This window comes from Alligator mississippiensis, chromosome 10, assembly GCF_030867095.1.
Source record: "Alligator mississippiensis isolate rAllMis1 chromosome 10, rAllMis1, whole genome shotgun sequence".
Lineage (NCBI taxonomy): Eukaryota > Metazoa > Chordata > Crocodylia > Alligatoridae > Alligator > Alligator mississippiensis.
Genome location: NC_081833.1, coordinates 50,902,550 through 50,926,353, shown reverse-complemented (window position 1 = coordinate 50,926,353; position 23,804 = coordinate 50,902,550). Strand labels below are relative to the sequence as shown.

The 23,804-nt window shown below is 42.2% G+C and overlaps 1 long non-coding RNA gene across 2 annotated transcripts in view; it reads right to left on the bottom strand.

Annotated features, from left to right (window-relative positions):
• The window catches only part of LOC109285686 (uncharacterized), a 107,009-nt gene that overhangs the window by 17,935 nt on the left and 65,270 nt on the right, over positions 1-23,804 (bottom strand). The window contains exons 5-6 of one of the 2 annotated variants that reach the window (XR_009455269.1): positions 13,626-13,833; positions 13,287-13,375 (exon numbers count right to left, since the gene is read on the bottom strand). This is a non-coding gene — a long non-coding RNA (uncharacterized LOC109285686). Of the gene's footprint in view, positions 1-11,431; positions 13,376-13,625; positions 13,834-23,804 lie in introns of those variants that run through there. The other variant, XR_009455268.1, reaches the window with a different exon arrangement.

The following is a 23,804-nucleotide window of genomic DNA, read 5'->3' as shown; positions in this document are numbered from 1 at the left end:
CCGGAGTGGCAGCGCACAGAGAGGCTGCACAGGGAAGCTGCCTGCTGCTGCAAGCTCCACGCACCAGGGTCACACTTCCCTTGTGTTCACCGGAACAGTGTGGGTAGCACGCAGGGTTGTGCCCCTTGCTGCTGCCCCCACCTGCAGGGGAAGTGTGGCCAGGCAGCAGGGAGCTTAGAGCGACAGGCAGCTTTCTGCACCCCCCACTGTGCCCTGCCGCGCTGACTTTCACATGCTGCTCTGCAGAAGCAGCAGTGAGGACAGCACAGCAGGAGGCATCTCTGGTATCTGCTGCTTCCCCAGAGCCCAGGACTGGGTCTGGGGCTGGAGGGCAGCTGGGGCCAGGAAGGCAGCAGCAGTTTGCAGCCTCCCAGCTGCAGCCAGCCCAGGTTCTGGGTAGCTGCTGATAGCCATGGAGCCCGGGCTGCATGCAGCAGAGCTTCCATCCTCCCAGCCAGCTGCTGGAAGCACCCTGGGCTCCATGGCTATCAGAAGCTACCCAGAACTTGGGCCAGCTGCAGCCAGGAGGCTGCAAACAGCTGTTGCCTCTCTGCCCCAGCCCCAGCTGTCTCCCAGCCCCAGGCTCCAGGAAGCCAGTAGGTGCTGGCACTGTGTCTGGTGCGGGTGGGGCCGGGCCCGGGGCCAGGGTGGGGAGGCAGCAGCTGTTTGCACCCTCCTGGTTGCAGCTGGCCCAGGCTTTGGGGTAGTTGCTGCCAGCCATGGTGCCCAGGCTGCTTGCAGCAGACCTTGCAGCCACCCAGCTACCTGCTGGGAGCATCCCAGGCTCCCGGCTGGCAGCAGCTACCCAGAGCCGGGGCCGGCTGCAGCCTGGAGGCTGCAAGCAGCTGCTGCCTTCTCGCCCCAGCCCTGACCCTGGCTCTGGCCCCAGTGTGTGCCGAGGCAAATGGCCTCGCATGCCATGCTTGGCATGCGTCCCAGGGGTTGCCAACCCCTGAGCTATACATAGAACTCACCCTCACTGTTACATTTGTTTTTAGTTCAGTTTTTCTTTCTTTATTCATTTCTTTATTCCACTTAGTAGCATTTTCTCATAGACTGTACATTGTTACTCTGTGAGGTGTGGCAGTGGCAACAGGGTAGCTCTGTGCATCTGCTAATGCTTATTCAATTTTGCTGCTTGCAGAGAAACAAAATAGCCAGCTGGTGAGACTTGTTATAACACTTCAAACTCCACCCCTTTTCATAATATTTGGAATTTGACTCTGAGGCAGCAGCACTGAAGCTACTCTGTGTACCTGCTAGTTCATTCACAGTCAGAACTATCTGAAGAAAAGAGAGAGCTTTCCCAACCCATCTAACCTGCTGTAAAACCTGAAAGTCTATGGGCATACATGGCCCACGTTGCCATGCTTTAGTACTTCCTTTTGGAAATACTAAAGTTCAGTGCAGTAACTTCCTGTACTGCGCTGTGTCCATGATGCATGGTTAGATTTCACCGCTATGTCACTGTAGCGGCATGCTAAAATGAGGGAACAAGCCACTATGGCAATGTAGCTGCCAATCACATGTAGCCCCACGGGATCACTATGTCACCATAGTTGCTATGTAGCTGTAGGGCGATGTGTAGATGTGCCCTACTTTCTGTAGTTAGTATTTAGCAGAGAGGCTGCAACAGCATAGCCCAGTGTATTTGCTTGTTCATGCTCAAGGCTTCTGAGAACACTTCACAGAAGTATAAAACGCTTCCTTAAAATTGCCCTTTAAACCACATCTTGAGAAATGCAGGCTTCTGGCTTGCCATCTTTCTGCTGTTGGGGCACACCATGCCTGTCTTTCTTCAGTCAGCAGAGAACTCTCTTCTGCTTTTCCTCTCTCTCTCTTCCTTGTAATTTGCTTGTATTCTCACCAACCTGGCTATAACTGCCAGCCAACAGACTCCTCGATGAAGCAACTGTTTCTCTCAATTCTTTAAATCACAGATGCAACCCCTCTTACTTCTACTATTCCTTACAAGACTCAGTCACACGCTATCATCTACTTTTATCACTCTTAAGGAAAGTGTTCTGACTTAGATCCCCTGTGACCCTAGGAAGTCAGCACAAGGCTGAGCAGTGGGTCATATAGAATTTTGCCTTTGGATATTGAGTTTCCTTTCCATATGATCTTTATGAGTTTCTGGACAAATTATTGAGGCCTAGCTGTTAAAATAGAGGGAAAAATTTTGGGCTATATTCCAAGGTATCCCAATGACCTTTCTTTTAGACTCCTGGCAAAATATATTTTCTTATTATGGTTTTCATATAAGGATCCATCTTCTGAAGCAGACATCAGATGTCATGGTGATTCTCAAGGCTTCATTTTACATAATTTTTGTTTGAAGTTTTCTAGAGTGAGAGTTGGTGGTCAGACAACAAAGCTTAACACAACCAGTGGAGTTTTTCTCTTGACACCAAAGAGGTAAATATTCTTCTGTGACTTAGTCAAACTGTTGAAAGAGGACATGACTTTCACAGTAATCCATAAGTGGTATGTCATGGTGGGGTCCTCTCGGAGGGCCGTGATCTCCTCGAGGTCCCTCACTCCGTGTCAAGGCCGGCCCAAGGGCACCCTCTAATTCTCGTCCGCCATGTCTTGCTGGTAAATATAAGATTGGGAGGCTGCCTATGACTCCCTGGGCATGGCTACTCGGGACCTCTGTCCCCGTGTGTTCCTGGACCCCTGGGGGTCTCCCGATACGGTGGGTGTTCCCCGGACACCCTAGCCTTATGGGCTATGCATGGCTCCTACCGCCCCTAATACCACGCCCCAAGCCTCACTGATGTGAAAGACGTTGGTGTGTCTGTACGCCTGCTTCCCGGGCCCTTCTTCTATAACCTAGCCCACTCTTGGGCCTTCTCTATACTAGGCTAGTCCCCTCTGGGACGTCCTCTCTGGCCACCGGTCTTTTGGGCCCACCGCACTACTACCCTTTCTGATATGGGCTCACCGCGCTGCTACTCCCCGTCCCCTCGGGGGCAACCGCAGCACCTTGCCCTTCTCTGGGATGCTGTACTGCTAACCCTTTCTGTCTGGGTCCACTGCAGCACCCTGCCCTTGCCCTGGGTTTTCTGCGGTGCTAGCCTGTTACCAGGCTCCTCAGTATGGCTGCTCTCGAGCTCCTCAGTAATCACCCCTCCCTGGGGCTGGGGTCTATGCCCCCGCAAGTGACGCCCTTGCTGGCGTCTGCTGCGCCCGTCCTGGGCTTCCTAATATGGCACTCCCCCTCTTCGGGGCTCGCTGTGCCCACCTTGGGCTTCTCAGTAGTCCAATGTGGCGCTCCCCCTCTTCAGGGCTCGCCGTGCCCACCCTGGGCTTCTCAATAGTCCAATATGGCGCACCCCCTCCTTGGGGCTCGCCGTGCCCACCTTGGGCTCCCTGATAAAATCGCCCCTCTCCCTGGGGCTGGGGTCTACGTACCCCACACACAACCCGGGGTCTGTGTTCCCCCCGTCTGCAACCCACTGGTTGCGCCCGCAACCCACTGGTTGCGCTCCTCGCCGCTAGTCACGCCTTCACTAGCGCGCAAGCTGCGCCTTCACTGGCGCTAGGGTGCCCCACACTCTCTGGGGTCCCTATGAGGCTCAGCCGCTCCTCTCTGAGCTTAACTAACCTCACGACTCTGCCTTGTAACTCTCAGGGCCTAGTGCGCCCTCACCGGCGCCGGGGCCTCACACTCCCTTGTAAGTCCCCGATGAGGCCTCCTCCAACCCCTACAGCCTCACCCAAACCTCTGGTGTAATAAACAGAGCCAAACATAAACTCAAAGTACAAGCCTCTAGGCTATAACATAACTACAAGCCGCATGGCCATAACTTAGTATCGTGGCTTGAGCCTCCAGGGCTATCATGAGCTATACTTGCAACTCAGGCTTCTTCCCATATCTTGGCTGAGGGAGCTCCTGCCTCTCCAGCTGCTGGCAGGGAACTGCCAGCCTGGCCTCAGCCCTGGGCTTTATAAGGGCCAGGCCCTGCCTCCTACAGGCAGCTGGCTCCCCTTAGTTGTTCCGGCAACCCGCAGCTGCGCTCGTTCTGTCCGGCCAGGGCTCGCTCTCTCTCTCCCTGGCAGTCTCTCCTCTCTAGGACCAGGGGCACTGGGGTGCCCTGCGACATGGTACATTCACATCAGTGTGGTTGTAGACTGGAGTACATGCAGTTTGAAGACCTATTGCAGTGATTCTCAGTGAGAGTACTATGGCACCCTGGGTTACCTTGAGATCTTTTCAGCGGTGCTGTGGGGTGCCACACAATGTTAGCATTGTTAAGTGTACAAACATGATTCACATGATAAACTCAGAGATTTCAAGCAGGAATCCATAGTGTTAAAAGCATTCTGACCAGTTGTGGTCTTTCTGAGTTCTTTGTAACAGAAGAACTGCTCTATTATTTTTTTGTAGTAAAAAAAATGAGTGAAAACTAAGAGATGGCATTTTTGGAGGGGTGTACTAAGTCTAAAATGGTTGAGAATCACTGATCTATCTAATATACACTGTATTAACAACAGTTTCGGGATCAATGTGTCCACTAAATTATTACCTATGTAAATAGGGAACTGTGTTTTTGTTGAAAGGAAGTAAGATACCTTCTTTAAATACAAATAATAGGTACTACAACTAAGTTATGCTTATGTATAGTTACTATTTCTATTGCAGCTTGTGAATAGTAGTAAAAATAAGTTACGTTATGTTCTACTGTTCCTTTTTATGTCTGTGTGGTATATAAGAAAAGGATATGGAAATTTACTTAAGGGCCTATTTTGGTCTGCCTTTGAGATTCTACTGTACTAAAAAGTTCAGAAAATACATTTAGATTACACATTCCCTTGTTATAGTGGAAATCTGTAGGAACACCACTGGAATCAGTGAAGTTACACTAAGAATGGAACTGAGAGGAAATAGGTCCTCTGCTTTGAGGAGGTAATGTGAGTGGGTGCAGAGTGCAGCGTAAAAAATAAAGAAACAGTTATCAGCTACAAAATAAATTAGTATTTTTGGGTGACAACAATGACCCTCCAATTACACAAACTTTATAGTGTTTAAAAAGACAGAGTAGAGAAAGAAGAGACAGAAGCCTCCAGAAAAAATGCAATTAAAATGTTCAACTGCATTCGGCCAATTTATCTTGGGCCAGATTCTGCCACCCTTAAATCACACTGAATACCCTCTCCTGACGTAGTCCCATGGAACCATTCCTCAATTTACGAAAAGGTGTAAAAATGTGACCCTTTAAGTAGCACTGTTCTATCATGTAAGTTTTTCTACTAAGACTGTAAAATACTATTGTATTTCTTAAGAGAATCATTTCTTTAAGAATAGGAGTTTCAGCTGTATGAAAGACAAAATGATAACGCACATCAATGCTAAGGATTGTGGGCATGAGACTGATGTGAACTGTTCACAGCCACCTGCTGCACTGGAATATTTATTCTCAGATATGCTTTGGCTGAGGAAAACTAGATGTGGCTCCATAAGAAAGAGCACCTTTTAGTTGACAGTAAGTTTGTCTTGAAAAAATACACTACAATGCATAATTTTGCCAACACTTAAACTCACTTCTTCCAAAGTGTGTGTGAAAGTAGACAGAGTTTCTAAGCTTTAGATAGCATTTCCCCAGTGGACAGTATTAGGCTCTAAATAGAAAACTCTTGCTGATGTCACACTGGGCTGTTTTTGAACACCAGAACAAGCGGTCTCAAAGCTTCCATTAGCTTCCCCAGTGTAAATGCCACAATAGTTATTATAAAGATAAATATTTACATATGGAGAGATGAGAGGCAACCAGCTAGGAAAAAAAAAAACTGGTTAGAGAAAGAAAGAAATTATCCACAGAAGATAAGAAAAATAGGCTGTCTTGAATATATGAATCTTGCAGCTATCATCAGAGAGGAAGTTTTATTAGTTTGTCCAAGTTCAGATTTATGGAATAATCAGTGATAGAAATTGTGATGGAAATGACTTGAGGCTTAAAGCATCATGTCACAGACTTTTGTCGTGCCTGTCTCTGAGCCCAGACAGACACACGCTGGTAAAGTATTAAGGGCTCTTTTGTGTTACAACATTATCAGTTAGCTGCAGTGTGCCTGCCTTTAGCAAACCATTCCTATAAGGAACTTTGCATATATAGATATAGGAAACAACCCTACAAATGACAGTTTGTAGGATCCTACAATCCAATAAAGAACAGATCTTTTTACAGTAAATGAGCCATAGAGAAAGTGCAGTTTTGTGTTTTAACAAGTCAGAGGCCATAGCCAACATGAAGCATGAAATAGTCCACATGATAAATTTTGTTTCTTGAATTAGGATTATATTGTGCCCTTACAGTGAGTTCCAGCAGCCTCTGAAGAAGCCTGTAATTAGTTGAATACAACTGAGAATTCCTGCTGTATCCCACTCTGAAATTATTGAGGTACATATCAAACTATCCTACAGACATGGATTTATTGTAGTAATGTGTCATACAGAGCTTAAAAAGAAAACAGTTTGAATGTCTGATTTTTTAAACATATTGAGATTTCAAATTCACCACTGCTATACAACCCCAGGAGCAAAGAGAAGAGTGGATTTAATTACATTTAAATACATCAGCATTAGTTTTGTTTCTTTCATAATAGCAGGTCAGACTCTTAACTGGTGTAAATCAGTTCAGCTGCATTTGATTTAAATGGAGCTATACAGATTTGCATTGACTTAGACACAGGCCCCCAGTGTGTCAGGCAGATAGAAGTTTGCTTAAGGAAAAGATACTAGATGTGAACATTTTGCAGCAGTCTCTGGATATATAGTAGGTGAATAATGAAAATCTGAGTGAAAAGGAGCCCCATGCAGAGAAGAAATTCTTTTCTCCTATTTAAGTAGGAAATATTTTATGCTTGGGTAATAATGCAGTTTATGGGGGTTTTTTGTAATGAATTGTCCTAACTTTAATCTTGAAACATTTATCAAGATTCTCTACTGTGTTATACTAATGGATCACTTCAAAAGAGGCATGAAAAAAATAATCTACACTTCAAACATATCTAGCAAATTCACCATTTCCCCCCCAATGACAGGAAAATAAAAAAAACAAAACACTCTTTATCGGAGATGAGTTTGGGTTAGGTGAGTTTGGGTTAGTGGACAGTGTGAAGGTTGTGGTGCCTCATGCCCTATCCCTGCTGTCCACTTTGAGGTGCGCATGCAGTTGCCGCCAGCATGGAGCTGATGCCGGGGCTGTGGAGCCTAGCATAGCTGTTTGCAGCCTGTCTGCTGCCTACTGCAGCTGCCCAGAGCCCAGGCTGGCTACAAACAGCTGCTCTGGGCTCTGGAACCCACTCATCAGCTCTGTGCCGGTAGTGGGGGAGAGGCCAGGGCTGCGGTGCCTCAGGATCCCCCCACACCATCTGCTCCGAGGCGCACATGCACTCCCTGGTATGGAGCTGATGCCAGAGCCCTGGAGCAACTGTTTCCAGCCTCCTGGCTGCAGCTGGCCCAGCCTCTGGGTAGCTGCTGCCAACCATGGAGCCTGGGCTGCTTGTAGCAGGGCTTCCAGCTGAGCCCACCTGACTCCCACCTGCTCCAAGCCCAGCCCAGCCCAGCCCAGCCCAGCCCAGTCCCCCTACCGGGATGAGGCTGGTGCTGTCCCTAACAAGGGTGGGTGGTTGTGCTGATGGGCAGGCTCCGGGCCAGGGCCTCACCCAGCCATGCTGGAGCCCAGGGACTGGCTCCCTGGGGAAGCACAGGGGCTCTGGGGGCCCAGGACACTGTTGGGTCGGACTTTGTCTGGTGGCCCAGCAGCCCGGCTCTGTACACCTGCGCATCTGGTTCTGTGTGTTTGTGTGTACACACACGTGTCTGATTCTGGATGTGTGTGTGCATGTGTCTGCTCTGGGTGTGTTCTGGTTCTCTGTGCTTGTGCACATGTGGTTGTGTGTGTGTGTCTGGTTCTCTATGTGCATGTGTATGTGTCTAGTTCTCTCTCTGCTCTCCTTTTTCTTTCTCTCTCTTTCTCCTCTTTTTTCTTTCTCTTTCCTTCTTTCTCTTTCTCTCTCTCCTCTTTCTCTTATTTCTCTTTTTTTCTCCTTTTTCATTGCAACACGCTTAATAAAAAAGGAATATAAAACAAAGGCTACATTTATGGTGATTAAATATACTAATATGCAGTACATCCTGCCACGTACCCCCTTGCCCCCGCCCTCATTTTGTTTTTCTGGCATGCCGGCACTCTGGCACCTTCCAAGGTAGACACTGCGGGTTTTTTTGGCACTCCGACCAAAAGATGTTGTCTACCCCTGCTCTAAGTACATTGAAGTCAACAATAATGCGTGGGTGTGAGGGCCAGTTTTGGCCCTTGGACTGTAAGGCTAGGGGCAGACATTCAAAAAGCCTGAGCCTGAATTGATTCAATCTTTGCAGGTTAGTCTAACCTGGCTAGGTTGAACCAGTTTGTAACTGGACAGACATTCTCTCTAGACTGAGGAAATTCAGGCACATGCCTGCAGTGGCTCAGGCTAGAAGCCAGGGAGTGCTAGAGCAGCCCTCTCTTCCCTTTCACAGGGTTAAACTGAGGGAGGCATGGCCAGGCCATGATTAGGGAGGGGCTTTCCTCCCTCCTTGATAACAAAGCATTTATCAGCTCTGTTATCAGCATTTAGCACCCCATCAGAAAACAAAGCCTTGCTCATTCGTTCAAGCTCTTCTTAAACAACTTTTTCCAAAGGAAGGAATACAGGGACATTACCAGCTGAGCTGTTGATTAGCTCCAAAAAGCCCTAAGCGGACAATGTCCTATTTGCCTTATACAGCATTAACTAGCATACCACATGCTGGCTACAGTCCAGGCTGTGCTGTGGGAGAGAGGAGGAAAGGATCTCTGCTTAAGCAGCGAGTGGTGAGGGTGGGAGAGCAGGGCACGGGGAAGCCAGCAGACCCTGCTGTGCCTGCAAGTCTCTGCCAGAGCTCCAGTCAGGGAGCAGAGGGGAGGGGCCAGCCCTGCTGTAGACCAGAGAGCCCTGCCCAGCCCAGGGAGCATGCTGGGATGTTGGGGGAGTCTGATTTAACTTAAACCAGCAAGGGCTCTGAGACAGACATTGCACAAACTGGTTTGACCCAAATCAGTTAAGTCTGATACTACATTCAACCAGGTTTACCTCAAACCAGTTTCAGCCATTTTCAAACTGGTTTATGTACACTGAATGTCTGTTCTGTTACAGGTTTAAACCAGTTTCTAATCACTTAAACTAATTCATATGTAATTCCTGTCCCTAGCTTAGAACTTCATTCTAATCTTGCACCATTTATTCTATGGAGTTATACATATGTAGTACAGGAAACGCTCACTATTCGCAGGTTTGGCATTCTCAGTTTCAAATGTTTGCGAATGCCAAACCTGCATTTTAAATACACTTTATACACTTATAGGAGCTCCTTGGGAGCTCCACGCTTGCTGCTGCTGGGCTTCTGCTGTTGCTGCTGCCGGGCTCCTGCTGCTGCCACCATGCTCTTGCTGTTGCTGCTGGAGCCATGCCCCCCCCCCTCCCCCCGCCCGCCACTGGTTTTTGCAGATTTCGCCATTTTGAGAATATATCCCCCGCAAATGACGAGGGTCACCTGTATTGGTGGAAATAAGATCAGAAAACATTTTGTGTATAGATTTTGACACAGTCACTTCTGGGTTTGCACTGAAGCCACAATAAATAGTATACTAAGATGCATTTCATAATTTCTGTATCTAATCCCCTAAGAAACTAGTTGAGAAAATTATTTATCCAAAAATGGTGGTTGGATTTGATTCTTATTTTATCTATCCTGGATGACTCAGGCTTCCTTTCTTTCCAAGGCAATCTTGCTAAGAAAAGATGGATTTTATCTCAGGAAAACAAAAACATTGTTCACAGGTGAGTTCTAAAAGTTTTAAATCAAGGTACAAATGCAGTTAGCTAATCAGCTTTATATTCACATTAAGTACCCTGAAGTGAAGGGCATTAGAGAAAAAAATCTGGAAAAAAAACCAATGGAAAAAAAAAGCAAGTATCTTTTTTAACAAAATATTTATACTTCTCTCTCCAAACTTCTGAGACAAGTGCCTTTTTTCCAGGTGAAGCAGGCTTTGGAGCAGTGTGGTTTAGACTTCTTCTGTTTGACTGAGGCTAAGAAAAGGGTAATTTCGGGAACTGGGTCTTATTCAGCTATTGAAGAAATAGCTTCAGCAATTTAAGAGACATTTTCATTCTGTAACTATTTTGAGCCCATTATGGGGGGAAGTTTGAAGAGAGAAATGGTAATACCAGTCTCACGGGGATGTAAGTCTAATTGGTTAACGTGCCTTAAGGTCTTGAGCCAGAAGGTGCTGTTAAAGAGCAGCATATTATTATATTCTCTCATCTCTGTTTTCATATCTCATTTTTTTCCCTCAAATACACCTCTATTAAAGGGTCTGAACAAGATGTATTATTCTTATGAAAGCTTCATTGATCTCCTTTGAAATAAAATGAGTTTGATGGGAAGAATAAGTGTATATTCTGCCTTATGCAGACTTCTTTTGCAGTATATGCTTTCACCACCTACATTTTGGAAAATTTCACAAAAAATGTGGGGTTCTGTATCTTGATGAAAAAGCTAAAATGCTTCAAAATTCTGCTGATAATATAGAACATTATTTTTCCCCATGAAATGTCATAAATGAAATAATTCACTTGGTATTTCTTCATAATCTAATGATATCGATTTGTTTACTTCATGCCTGATGAAGACTTTACAACTATGAAAATAAAGTGCATTGTATCATGTGAATGCTCTGCTTTGCTTGCTAGGTTGTATGGCAAATTCTATTTGTATTTATTTATTTATGTGAATACAGATATAATACATAGAATACAAGGTCTCTTACATTACTACTTCATACTCCCCCCTTTTTTACTGCCTTCTGGAAAAGTTTGTGAATTGAAACAATGCCACAGGTCTAAAGAGCTGCACCTCTTTCATTCTCAAGATTTAATCCAAAAGTAACAATATTTTTAGTGCTTGAGTTTTCACTGAAATTTACAAAACAGCTTTGTCCATAGACTGATTTATTATCGCATTACATAAAACCACACACAGTGTATAAAATACTGTGTTACTCCACTTGTAGTCTGATCTAACATGTTATCGGTGATTGCAAGTACATTTTATAACCCCAGCTGCTGAATCGAAAAAAAAGTGATACAAACATCAATCTCCAGGATAAAATCAGACCACTTTCTACCACAGTTTGACCTTAGTGATGCCTTTGGATAGTCTTACTTGTCTACGTCCTCACAACAATTACCAAGGGACAGTTAGAAAATGCAGCTTTAATGGTGAGGGCTGGAATTACTAGCAGCATCAAAGACTTAAACACCCACCCCAGAGATTTCCAAGCATAGGAAAAATTTGACGCGAGTCTGATACTGCTATAAGAAATACATGAAATAAGGCTGAAGAAAGCATTCACATATTTTATTTGTGTTCTTTATTGTCTGTACCCTGAACTCCCCTGTCATTAGCAGATATAAAAAGCTATAAATAAAAAACAGCTATAGATAAGTTGACCTTAAGATATAGTTGACTCCAGCTATAGTTTGCCATATCTTATTTATAGCACAAGGAGACACAGTTAATTATAGGTCAGAGAAATGTTAATTTCTGTCATAACACAAGTTGCATTCTAAGAATGAAGCCAGATTATTTTTGGACTGCCACAATTTATCCTAATAGAGCCTCTGTTAATTCCAAATCCCACTGCAAGTTAAGAGAATACAGTACAAGCAAAGAAATTCAGTAGAATAAGGTTAAAGTGTTGCTTGTCAGCATGTTTCACAGTCTTGGATCCAAGTAACAAAAACAATGCATCATCTGTGATGCAAAATACTAAAATTATGTATAAAAAGGAGGAAAACAATTATAAAAGGCTATTTTGAACAAAATCACACAGGCTTGTATGGAGCAGTATTTAAAAGCCATATCATACTATTAGCAGAATTACTATTAACATAACTCTTTCTTAAAAGGATAGCCATTTAATTCTGAATTCCACTCTGCTGACTTACAAAATAATTATAAAATATACAGCACAAGTAACTAAAGAAAAAAAGCTAGACACCAAACGTTTTAAGTTATTCTAATGTACATAAGCTGATTATTAAGATAAACACTATGTGAAGAAGGATGGAGTTAATTATATTACATATAATCAGACATTGGTCACCCTACAACTTATAATTTATTGCCCCCTAATTTGCATTTATTATCAAAGGTATTCAATTTTCAGGAATTGTTAAATAACATGATTTAAGCGGTTATAAAGATGATATGCATTTAACTAACTTCAAAACTATGTTTCAATCTTTTCAAAACCAATTACATGCAATTTCAGGAAATAACACATTTACCAATCTCATGCAACCTGTAATTGTTGCTACAAAATGATAAAGTCATTTTTGGAAAGGAAATATCACAATTTTTGGTGGAAGGTATTCATTTGTCAAGCCTTATGCAGATACATTAAAGTACTAGGGTAATACAAATTGGAAATTCAAAATTTGTAGTGTAGGTTGATGTTTGGATTCAGGTCAGCAAAAAATTCATACAACTAGGTCTTTTGCTTTGAATTAATACCTGACTACCGTTTGATGATAAAACAAATCTGTTTTGTAAAACATTAAGGACTGCAGTATGTTTTACAGTCAGCAATACATAAAACATTTTTATTCATGCTATTATCTTTTTTTTACAGAAGAAAATTAAACTTCTGCAGAATTTGAGGGTCTTTAATACTTGGATTAAAACTCAGACATTCCTAAATATATTTCATCCAATACTCATCCTGGGTTTTATAAAACTTTAACCACCAATTTTTAAAATATATTTACCCCAGGTGTAATTTTATGTGATCAGAGGAAAGTCCTCATCATAATACAAGAAGCCACCTTCCAAGAAATCACTCTATGACGATATATAACAAGAATATGAATTTTGAATGGAGGTAAGCCAAGTCTTCATTTTTGAAAGCAGATGTACTGAAATCATTTGTTACATATTTTGAATATCTCATGTCAGCTATACAATTTAGGGCCTGATCCTGTATTATGATAACTACATACAGCTCCCACCCAAAGAAATGGGTGGGATCTTAACTGCTGAGTACTTAAAACTCCTTTCAGGATTGGGCCCTAGGTAAATAACAATCTCCAATGATCTCCATTTAGACATAATATTAAAGCACTTATATTTTTTATAAGATGACTTTATAACCTACTGAATAGAGATCCATTTTCTATCTCAGACAACTAACCTCACAGTTTCCATGACTTCACCACGTACTGCTAACGTCTGTTAATTTTACTTAGTTGTCCACCACACTTGGTCCTGTTAAGAATGTTTCTGGGGGGTCAAGACAGAAATAAATTAAGCTTACAAACAGTGTTGCTGCACAAGAACTGTTAAGCAGAAACGCAATGCTTTACTTTTAATAGCCTACTACACCAAAATACAGGGCTAGCAGGTTAATCTATTGGTGGACAGGAAAACTAAATCAAAGACCAAGCCAATCAGCTAAAAAGCCACCTGCCATAACAAAGCCTTTTTGACTAACTTGTATCAATAAAAGAGTCCTTACAATCACAGAACTCACTTCTTTCACATAGCCTTCCAATGCTGATGTCTTCTCCACACATCTGCTTCCATTTGGGTGAAAATTCTGTACTTTGCATCTGCGCACAGCTTCCCCTGAAGGCAATGAATGCAGCAGGAGATTCCATGTAGGCTTCAAAGTGCAGCATTCAGCTTTTCCAGTGGAAGCTCTCTGGGGCAGGGATTCATCCTCTTGTATATGTCCTGTGCTAAATAAATAATACTGATACAGTATTCATGGTATACTGTGTCAGATAGGCTTTTATCTCTTAAGCCTCTTAAATGTAATGGGAATGTGATTTTTCGTAAGATAAAAGACATTTATCTAATACACCTAGAAATATTTAGTGTAAGTATTTGATAAATTTGTAAGGGCACGAACTGTATTAGAAGCTTGGGATGAAAAACCCTTATTATATATGTTAAAATTTAAGTACCACACTTTAGAATAGTATGGACATTCTCAACAGTGTTGGAAGTCTTTGCTTATATCAGGGGAAAATATATTTACCGTGTGCATTCATGGTAATAGTGATTATTATTTAGATAGCTTCACTGGTGTGCATAGCAGTTTACAGACAAACAGGAATACAATGTCTCTGACCTGAAAAGCTAACATTCTAAATAAGGCTGACAAACTAATGAAAAACGACAGCAGCACCAGATAGAGGGAAGGGAAATGCAAGAGAAAACAAGGGGAAAGAGAACCTGATCTGGGAAGAGCATTATTTGTAAGGAATCAAGATCAGTTACCATATTTTGGTTTCAGTTTGGGGTGTGAGGAGAGGTTTTTATTAATTCATTTTATTATATTTTATTTTATTTTAGGCACAAGATAGGAACAGGCCTAATAAAGGGATAAATCTACAGAAGTCAGCACATCAGATTTAAGAGTAGGATGGGAAGATCAGAAGTTAGAAGTTGCATTTAGAGGATAGAACTAAAGTAAGAGCATTTTACTACAGCCTGGATTTATATGTAGAATAGTAACTTGCTCTAGTCTATTTGACTTGCTGTTAAGTTTTTTCTTCTTCTTTTCTAAGTGTGGGCAGCAGCAGAAGTTGAAGTCATAGAGTCCAACACTGACTTTAAGTAAAGTTCCATGCAATTTCTGAAAGAGCTTTTCAGAGAAATCATAGTGCGCTATTCTTAGAAAGTTAGTTGGATGTTGACATAGTTTATTTAGAAAACTGCTCTTATGATTCTCTTCTGTGGAAGTGGAATTATCTTCCACCGTCAATTCACCAGGTTAGTTTTGTTGTTGCTACTCTGACTACAGGTTAATGTTTTACTGCTTGGCTAAATGAAGATCGTCAGTTTCCTATTATAGCGTTTTTTTTTAGTCTCATCCATATGTCCAATTTCAGCCAGTTTTGACTAGTCCAAATCTCCACAGGCTAAACAAAAGCTAAGGATACTCCAAAATGTATATAAAACTGAGTACGTTTTGTTATTGTAGAACAAAGTGCCTTCATGAATAATTTTCTTTCAGAGCTGATTGGATCAGGAAGCATCCATGCAGCCAGAACAGTCAGTTTCTAGCTGTAAATATGCTGAATGGCAGTCCTCCCAGGGAAAACCTAGAGAGAAGGGATAGAGTAATCTTGCACTATTGAACAAATACATGACGTTGGGGCTACTGCTCCCTTTTGACAGGGTCTGCTGTCTGCAGTGGATATGACAATGAGCTGTGCTGTGGAATAGTCAATTCCTGGTGCAGATGAACAGAGAATAAGGAAGTGAGAGTTTCAGGGGAGACAAGGGAAGGTATTCAATCATCCAGTTTGTGTGGATCGAGGTCCAGTATCCAAACCAAGACAATATAAAGAAAAACAGGATTTTCTAACTAGAAATCGGAGCTTTAAATCAGTATTACACAGGGTTTGAAGTATATAATCATTTTGAAGGCTTCTCTTTTATTCAGTTGTCTGAAAGAAAATGAGAATAAAAACACAGAATTCTTCCAATTGATCTACTATTGTTAGACTGAGCTTTGACTTAAAGTAACTAATTGGATAATTTAGCTACAAAATTGACCTAAACAAAGTTACTCTGTTGAAAGTTCACCTTCTGCCAAGTTGGCAACCAGTTAAACTAAGAATATTTGAATCTGTGATTGCAAAGTTCTGCTTGAATACCAGGGTAACTGAAGGCATTTTTGTAATATAATAAAATGGAAACATTAACCGTAGCTGTTCCTTTGAGAAAAGAGGTTTGGTACTCTCAGCATTTGACTGTTAACTGGCTAAATAAATGCCCAGATAAACTGCAAAGCCTTAAACTCTTTTCTCAAAAGTAGGATGATGATGTTTTAGTTCTTGGAACTAGAAGAATAAAAGTCACTGCACAGGAGGTGTAGAGCAAAAGAAGGAAGCCAAGCTGGAAAGGCAGAGGTAGCAGGCTATTTCTCTTTGTTATCGAGTGAAATGACTCCACAAATATGACAATAAATCACTGCAGGAATCAATCTGAGTGGAGGCAACTGCTCCATGCTGATAATGCATCAATCAATATTTAATGTTTACACTTTAATTAATCCGCACGTAGGAAGCATTCTTTCAGTGACAAAAAAGTGATGAGAAATAAAACACCTTTTATATCAAACAGCGACGAATGGCTGCCTATCTGTTAGGCTTTGATTGGGCCCTCAATTGATCATTGCAGCCTTTTTCGATTGCACCAGTGTACAATGTCACATTTGGGTATAAAACAAACACGGTCTCTGTGGGAGAAGGAGAGGGAGGAGGGAAAGCTTCAGAATCTGGTTTTGGGTGATTACAACTTAATCAGAACAAAGAATGAAGGATACTAAAGTATGGATTCTTTGAAAAGGTAGGGCAGATGCAAATGAAACAGGATTTTCACAATTTGTGATAGGCACTAATCTTAGCTCTATGTTCTGTAAATGGTGATACATAGCTCTCTGGAAAGAAAAAAATCTGGATTTATTGACAAACATAATTGTCATCTTTGATAGAACAAAGCTTATCAGAGCCACCAGTGAAGGTTATTTTATTGTTGTTATATATTTGTGGTAGCACCCATGAAGAGTAAGGTGCTGTACAAAAATAGAGGAAGCTTTCTGAATGATCTGCTTAATCTTTGTAACCTTTGGTTCTGCCCTCTCTCCCTCCCTCCCTGCCTTCCAGCCTGTTTCAGTGTTCACTGATGTCAATAGAAAGACTTCTATGAACTTTAGTGGACAGTGCACTGCTACTCTGTGTAATGGTAACTGAAGAAAACACTGGGATAGTCGGAAAGAATGGCTGCAAGGTATTAGTGGTTTTCAATTAACTGAAAGACAAGAAGAATGAAAGACAGAAAGAAAGAGATAGAGAGAAGATTCCTATTTAATTTTTCCTTTGATTTTTATTTTAGTTTCCAAAGCAATACATATAAAATTATACATCATAAATCAAAAATATAATTCAACACAAATGAAACATTTCTACTGCTGGCCTCAAGATAAAAAGTTTGGAGCTGGATCCAGTTTAAAATTTCCCATAGATTTAGATAGTTTGGACCCTGGGTGTTGGCTTGGCCTGCAGAGAATCTGTAGCAGAAGTAGAGACCAAATGCAAAGGGCCTTCTCTTTAAACTTTCAAGAAGATGCTATGGAAATTAAATGTGTAAGAATAAATAATTTTTAGATTTAGTGGTTAACTAAAAATATTTATAGAAAAAACCCAATCAGAACACTTTTGCAACTGTCTTAGGATACCTTGAATTTGCAGTTAGCATTTATGGAAAGAAGCCTCCTTACTGCACGTGAAACCTTATTCTAAGGCTAGGTACAAACATTCAAAAAGTTCGAGGCAGAATTGATCTAAGTTATTCAGCTTTTTTTAAGCGGCATAGTTTAGATTAGTAGTGAACAGAACACACATTTGTCCTTTTTCTGTTGAGGGGGGGCAGGGGGCAGAGCAAATCTTGGACTGGGTTCTGCTATTTTTAAATCAGCCTGTGTGCGCCAAACTTCTGTTCTGTTATGGGTATAGATTGGTTTCCAAACACACACACCACCCCCCTCCACGAGATTGGCACCAGCTGGGGTGTGGGGACACTGAGAGAAGCACCAGCGGCACTTATGGTTTTGCCGCCAGCACTTCCAGGCTCGGCGATTGGCCACTGGGAGACCCCTCTCTCCCAGTTGGCAATCAGCTTTTGGGAGACCCCCTCCCTCTGGTCAGCAGTACGGCCACTGGTGCTCCCCCAGACTCAGGAGGCACCAGTTGCCCATGGGGAGAAGCTTCTCAAGTCATTGCCAGACAGCTGCAGGAGACCTTGAATGGACTGCTTCCTTTCTCCTACCCTCTGCCCACTGCCCTCCTCCAAAGTCTATCTTGTTTCACAGCTCTGAAATGGAATGATTTTCATGTGCTACGTCTTCCCCTTTCCTGCCACAGACCTCAAGAAGTGGCTGTGCAACCAGCATAATGTACAAATGACCCACCATATTCAGGACTGAAGGAGCTAAAGGTAACCAGATTAATCTGGAATGTAACTGAAGCCCTTGCTAAACTAAAGTTTGAGATCAGTTGATCACAGTGCACCACCATCACCACCAGCAACATTAAAAGAAACCACCAAGAAAACCGATCTTTTACAGATAGTACTGTTGAAATCCTAGCCCTGTTAAACTCAGTGTCAAAACTTCTAATGACTTATATAGTGCCACTATATCTTACATTGATAGACTTTGTAGGCTGTGTAATGGCAAGCAGATCAAGCCGGTACCAGGTGGCATATGGTAACACCATTGCTGCCGCTGTGTTTTTAGCCAGTAATTCTGTGGAAAACGAAGAGCAAAAGAATGGCTCCTAGAGCGCTGCTTGGTGTCATTGCAGAATACCAACTTGAAAAGCCACTAATGCTGCTGTACAAAGGGGAGTTTACACAAGATGCTAAACATGCAGCAGGCTAATTCTATTGTGCATTAGTGTGGCAGGCAAAAACCATGCTAATGCGCAGAATTAGTCTACTGTGCATTAGCATCACAAAAAAAGTGTATGCTGGTAGCGCCAATTACAGCACATGAAGTTAGTACCTGTTATTATGTAATTATGGCACATTAATGAATGTGTATATGCACCCAGTTGGAACAACAGAAAATCCACTGTTTTTCTCCTACTTCATCACTGAAGAAAAGTCAAGAGTTCTTCATATAGCTAATGAGCATTAGCAGTGAGTGAAATCTACCACCTGTATGATTGAAAAGTCAGCCAACATAATCTAAGAGTGTTTAGTTGTAAAGATCAGATGGGAGATTGGGAGTGGTGACTTTTATTCCAGCACTACACCAGTTATTACTGCAATAAGCAATGGACCCCTCAGGAGTATAGTGGATGGGGAAAGGCAGTATTTTGGCATTCCCAACCATAGTATATATTTGGCCATGTGGCAGCTTAGTTTTCTGAATAATGTTTTAAGTTATCGTCTGGTTGGTACCCAGAGGCCTAATTTATAATTCTAATAATAAAATCTATTCTAAAGTCCCAGCCAAACACAAGCATGTTCTAATTCTATTCCTTCTCAAAGAAAAAAGCTAAGCTGTTAAGCCTCAAGTTTTTTCAATATTTTCTATTTGTGACACACACACAAATCTGAAACCAACACAATGGGCACATCTACATGAGATGCTACATCACCATAGGGACGAGCTATGTTGATGTAGCTCAGTGCTATGTGATGTAGCATTGGCGGGCATGAACCATGACTCTGACACTACAGCACAGTAGTGTTGGAATCAACCCGTGCGGTGTTGGGACTGCGCAGTCCTTTAGTACTCAGTTAAACAAGTACTAAAGGACTGTGTAGTAACAACTGTGCAGTCTGGTGCATGTGTAGACATGCCCAACAGGGGTGTGCAAAGTGGGTCCTACTTGATTTAAAGTCAGATTCGGCCCAAATTAGGGACAGTGATTCGATTCGTCAATGCGGATCACTGTCCCTGATTCGATTCGACCGAATCCGAATCTGAAGATTCGATGCTGATTCAGAGAATCAGTGATTCGGACACAGAAACAGCTTCAAAAGTTTTTCTACATTCCTTGAGGTAGCAGGCATAGCTCATGATCGCTGTGATGCTGGGGTGCATGGAGCATCCCACAGGAGTGGGGGGGGGGCCCTCCATGTGCTCAGCGGTGAACGTGGAAGTGTACTGGAAGTACTTCAGGTCCACTTCCAGGCCTGCCAATGAGTGCGCAGTGGGGCTCCCTCATATCCTCCTAGCTCAGCGATCAGCTGCAGGGGGAACCCAGGTGCCCCCTCCCAGACCCAGGAGGCACTAGTCACCAAGCTAGGGGGTACAGGGGGGTCCCCCAGCATGCTCCCAAGCAGACCCAGAAGGGGACCAGAAGTGCTTCTGGTCAACTTCTGGGTTTGTTGCTGAGCACGCTGGGCAGCCCACCATGCTCCTGTGGGATGCTCCATGCACCCCATCATCGCAGCACTCATGAGCTGCCTGCTACCTAGAGGTATGTAGGAAAAACATTTAAAGCTATCTCTATGTTTGAATCGCCAAATCTTTCCAAATTGATTTGGAGGGGTCGAATCAGGCTGAATCCCCGCTTAACCGAATCAGGGACAGAAGCTTCGCACAGCCCTAATGCCCAATGTGAACTCACAAAAGTTTTTATCTCAATCTTTCTGATGCAGTACAAAGCTTGTGATACACACCTCTTTTTTAAGCATGGCACTTACAGCATGATGACACAGTCAACAGGCTGTCTGTGCATAGTGTCTTACAACACAAATTGCCACTAGGAAGCAACAATCACAGTTTTGCATAACTATCCTATCTCATCCTTAAAATGGTTCTGCTTTGCTCTCAGGTTATTCTATGGTGTTTCATCATCAGACAGTCTAAGCACTTCACAAATGTTAATCAATTTAAACATCACCACCCCTTTACCTCATGAGGCAAGGTAGTATTATTATTCCCAGTTTACAGATACAGGAAAATAAGCCACAAAACAACAAATAGAGTTGGCAGAGCCAGGATCTGAACTTGGATTCCCTGAGTCCCAAACCACTGTCTTACCCTCCTTATCTTTGTCTGAGATCATAGTACTCAGAAGAATTCTAGCCTTCTACACAGGAAGGATCTTGCTTTCTTGAAATCTATTTTTTATGGCAAGTGTTGTAGAACAGAGGGTCATGTTTTCCTTTTGTAACCTATCACTTAAAAGCAAAAGACTGGCCTTGGTTGCCTTTGACTTCTCTTGGACTAAACTAGACAAGATGAGTATAATTTTTACTATAATTAATAATGATTCTTTCTTTTTCCAGCCTATAACGTTGTTTATTAACTTTAATCAAGCAAATCCACAGGCTTTTGTATTTGACTGTGTTGGAGACAGAGGGAGTTTTTCTTTTGCCAGTCTGGTGAGCCCATCTGCCAAATGGAAGTTTTTTGAGTTGTGTAATTCTGCTATGAGTAATAGTATATATGGACAATGACCTCTTCCAAGAATGAGAAGGAGGGGCCTTGAGATGGATGGTAAAGGAGACTGAAGCAGAAGTTGGAGTCCTCTCAATACCTTGTCAATTTATTTTATTTGAGGATAAAAGGATAACACTAATGTGCTCAGAAAGGGCTGAAACCAAGAGATAGCAATTGAGAAGTGATATCTAAAATTATAAGGTTGGTTTACAAACAAAATTACACCAGTTTAACCAGAAATACAGTATTGCACTGATTTAGTTAAAATAGTGCAGTTTTGCAAGTACACTCCACTGCAACCAGATCTAAACCAATGCAAGACTGACCATATACAGAATTGCAACAGCTTAGCTAAAGTGACGCAACATCACCTTATTAAGTCAAGCCTGTATATAAACTAAACTGAAAGGGGGAAGGAGTTACCATTAAACTCCTGTTATGATTGATATGAAAGGCTGTCAGTACAGTTATGTCTAAATGGATGATGTTCTGGAATGTCAGAAATAAAAACCATAAACCTGGTATAAAATTCTCTCCCTGTCTGAAGAACCAGAAAGTTATCTGGACAAAAAGCTGGAGCATTGGAGAGGCTTGGAACAGCAACCTATCTTACAAGAGTCCTGGGTCTGATCCGGGGGCTGCTTGACCAGCATGGCAGTTAATGCTATATTTGCCCTTGTTTGCAAATAAATCTGCAAATTTTAGGGGAAGCTTCTATTATGTTCCACCACTTCCAGTTTCAGGATATATCACCCTCTTCCAAGACTATGAAAATGTATGTATTCCAAGAATTGTGGTTCCCATTGGTGAATGTAGGTACTAGGACACATTTAACACAGCAGAAAACACTTTAAATCTGTGCTGCAGCTGAGTTCATGTGAATCAACTTTTAAGAAAGGATTCAGGTTGTTAGTTTATTTAAGGAAACAATATGTGCCTTATTGGAGAGCACAATTAATAACTCCATCACTAATGCTTTCTACTATACTCGTACCTAGGGTAATTTCCTAGTATACTTTAATAGATATTGCCCTGATATTTTTCTTCTGGCAGCAACATAGGGAGAGACAAAAGCATAGCACTGCTCATTTCTTTTTTAGTTCGTATATAAAGTCAGTGAATGGGAGCAAAGAGAAAAAGACACTAAGGCTGCATCCAGATGAGCACGGACATTCAGTTGCCTGGGGACAACCAGTGGCAGTGCACCTTGTGCCACCGCTAGTTGACCCCGGGGAATGCCTGTGCCACGTGTGCTCTGGCGTGCGGCAGGTTACCCCAAGTGGGGTAGGGAAGGCAGGGACCAGCACTTATCCGGGGTCCTGGGGGCCTCCTGGGGCTGCAGCAGCAGCAATCCAGCTGCTTGGAGCCTGGCTAGCAGCTGCAGTGTGGCTCTGGCCAGCCAGGCTCCAGTTTTGAGTGGAGCATGCTGGCCCCACGTGCATTACTCAGGTTTTTTTGATCCCCAGATATCCAGGAGGCTATCACAGCCGTGCTTTTCTGTGGAGGCTAGCACAGCCGTGCTTTTCTGGATGCAGACTAAACATCCTAATTTCATGTAACTATTTCTTACTTACATGAGCAGTCAGTTCCATTAAGGTCAGTGGTCCAACTGCTGTAGTCCTTAGGAAAGTCCTGTTGTCTTCAATAGGATTCTGTTTCCAGAATTTAGTCCAAAAGGGCTAGGAAGGAAGGAGGATTGGGCCCAAAATTGATTAAAGGGTTTGGTAGCTCACAATGAGATGGTTAAGAACTTTCTTTGAAAAAAAACAAAATATGTAGTTTCTGTTTTAGGATTATAACAATGCAGATACCCATTGCCTGTGGATTTCAGAGTATTAACTGCTAATCCTCAATTAAACTGCAAGGTTTTTGTTGGTTTGTTTTGCTGTTACAGTATTTAGTTAAACTTGTCAACATTCAGTTTTCAGTAAGTCAGATTTATATTTCTAAGCACAATATTTGTAAGGATCCCCCACTTTTTGAAAGTCCCACTTTTTGTTTTCATCCCTCCTCCAATTTGTTAAACTGAAGCTTCTATGCATAGGTTAATACGATCAACCTCCCTGCTTGTATACAAAACCAAAAATGAAAAGAGAACTTATTCCTGAGAAATCAAACCATGAAGTCTTGGAAACTAAACCACAGTATAAACATTTCTGTTTTCCTTAAGTGACATTTCATGGATTGCTGTTTGTCAATGACAAATAGAAAGTACTTAGTGTAATTATTATAGCACCTTAGTAAAAATCAGATTCTAGCCGGAGGTGATTGCAGCTATAAAGTTTCCAGAATAGGAACAATGAGGCCTATGAAACTAATGAAAAAAATCACCAACTTCCTCACTCCAAAGTCTAATTTTTACAAGGACTCCATTTCTTCTACGTTGCCAAAAATGAACAGTTTATTTGAATCTAACTTATGTCTCCAGGAAAACAATTTTAATGTAAAATAACAGCGTACCAATGACAGGATAATTAAGCAGTTTCAAAATCCAACAATATTTAGGTGCATTTACTGCAACATGCTCCAATAATGAAAATGAGAAATTATGTTCTAATTGTAACAAAGCTAAAGATAACAAATATCCAGTGCTCTATCATGGCTCTATAATCAATTGAATTAGAAATGCGATGAGTACATTGACACAAACTGGTATTTAATATGTTGAAAATGTACCAGCTTCCCCCCCTCCCCCCCACTCCCACAACAAGCATTAGTAAAATCCCCAAGAAAATT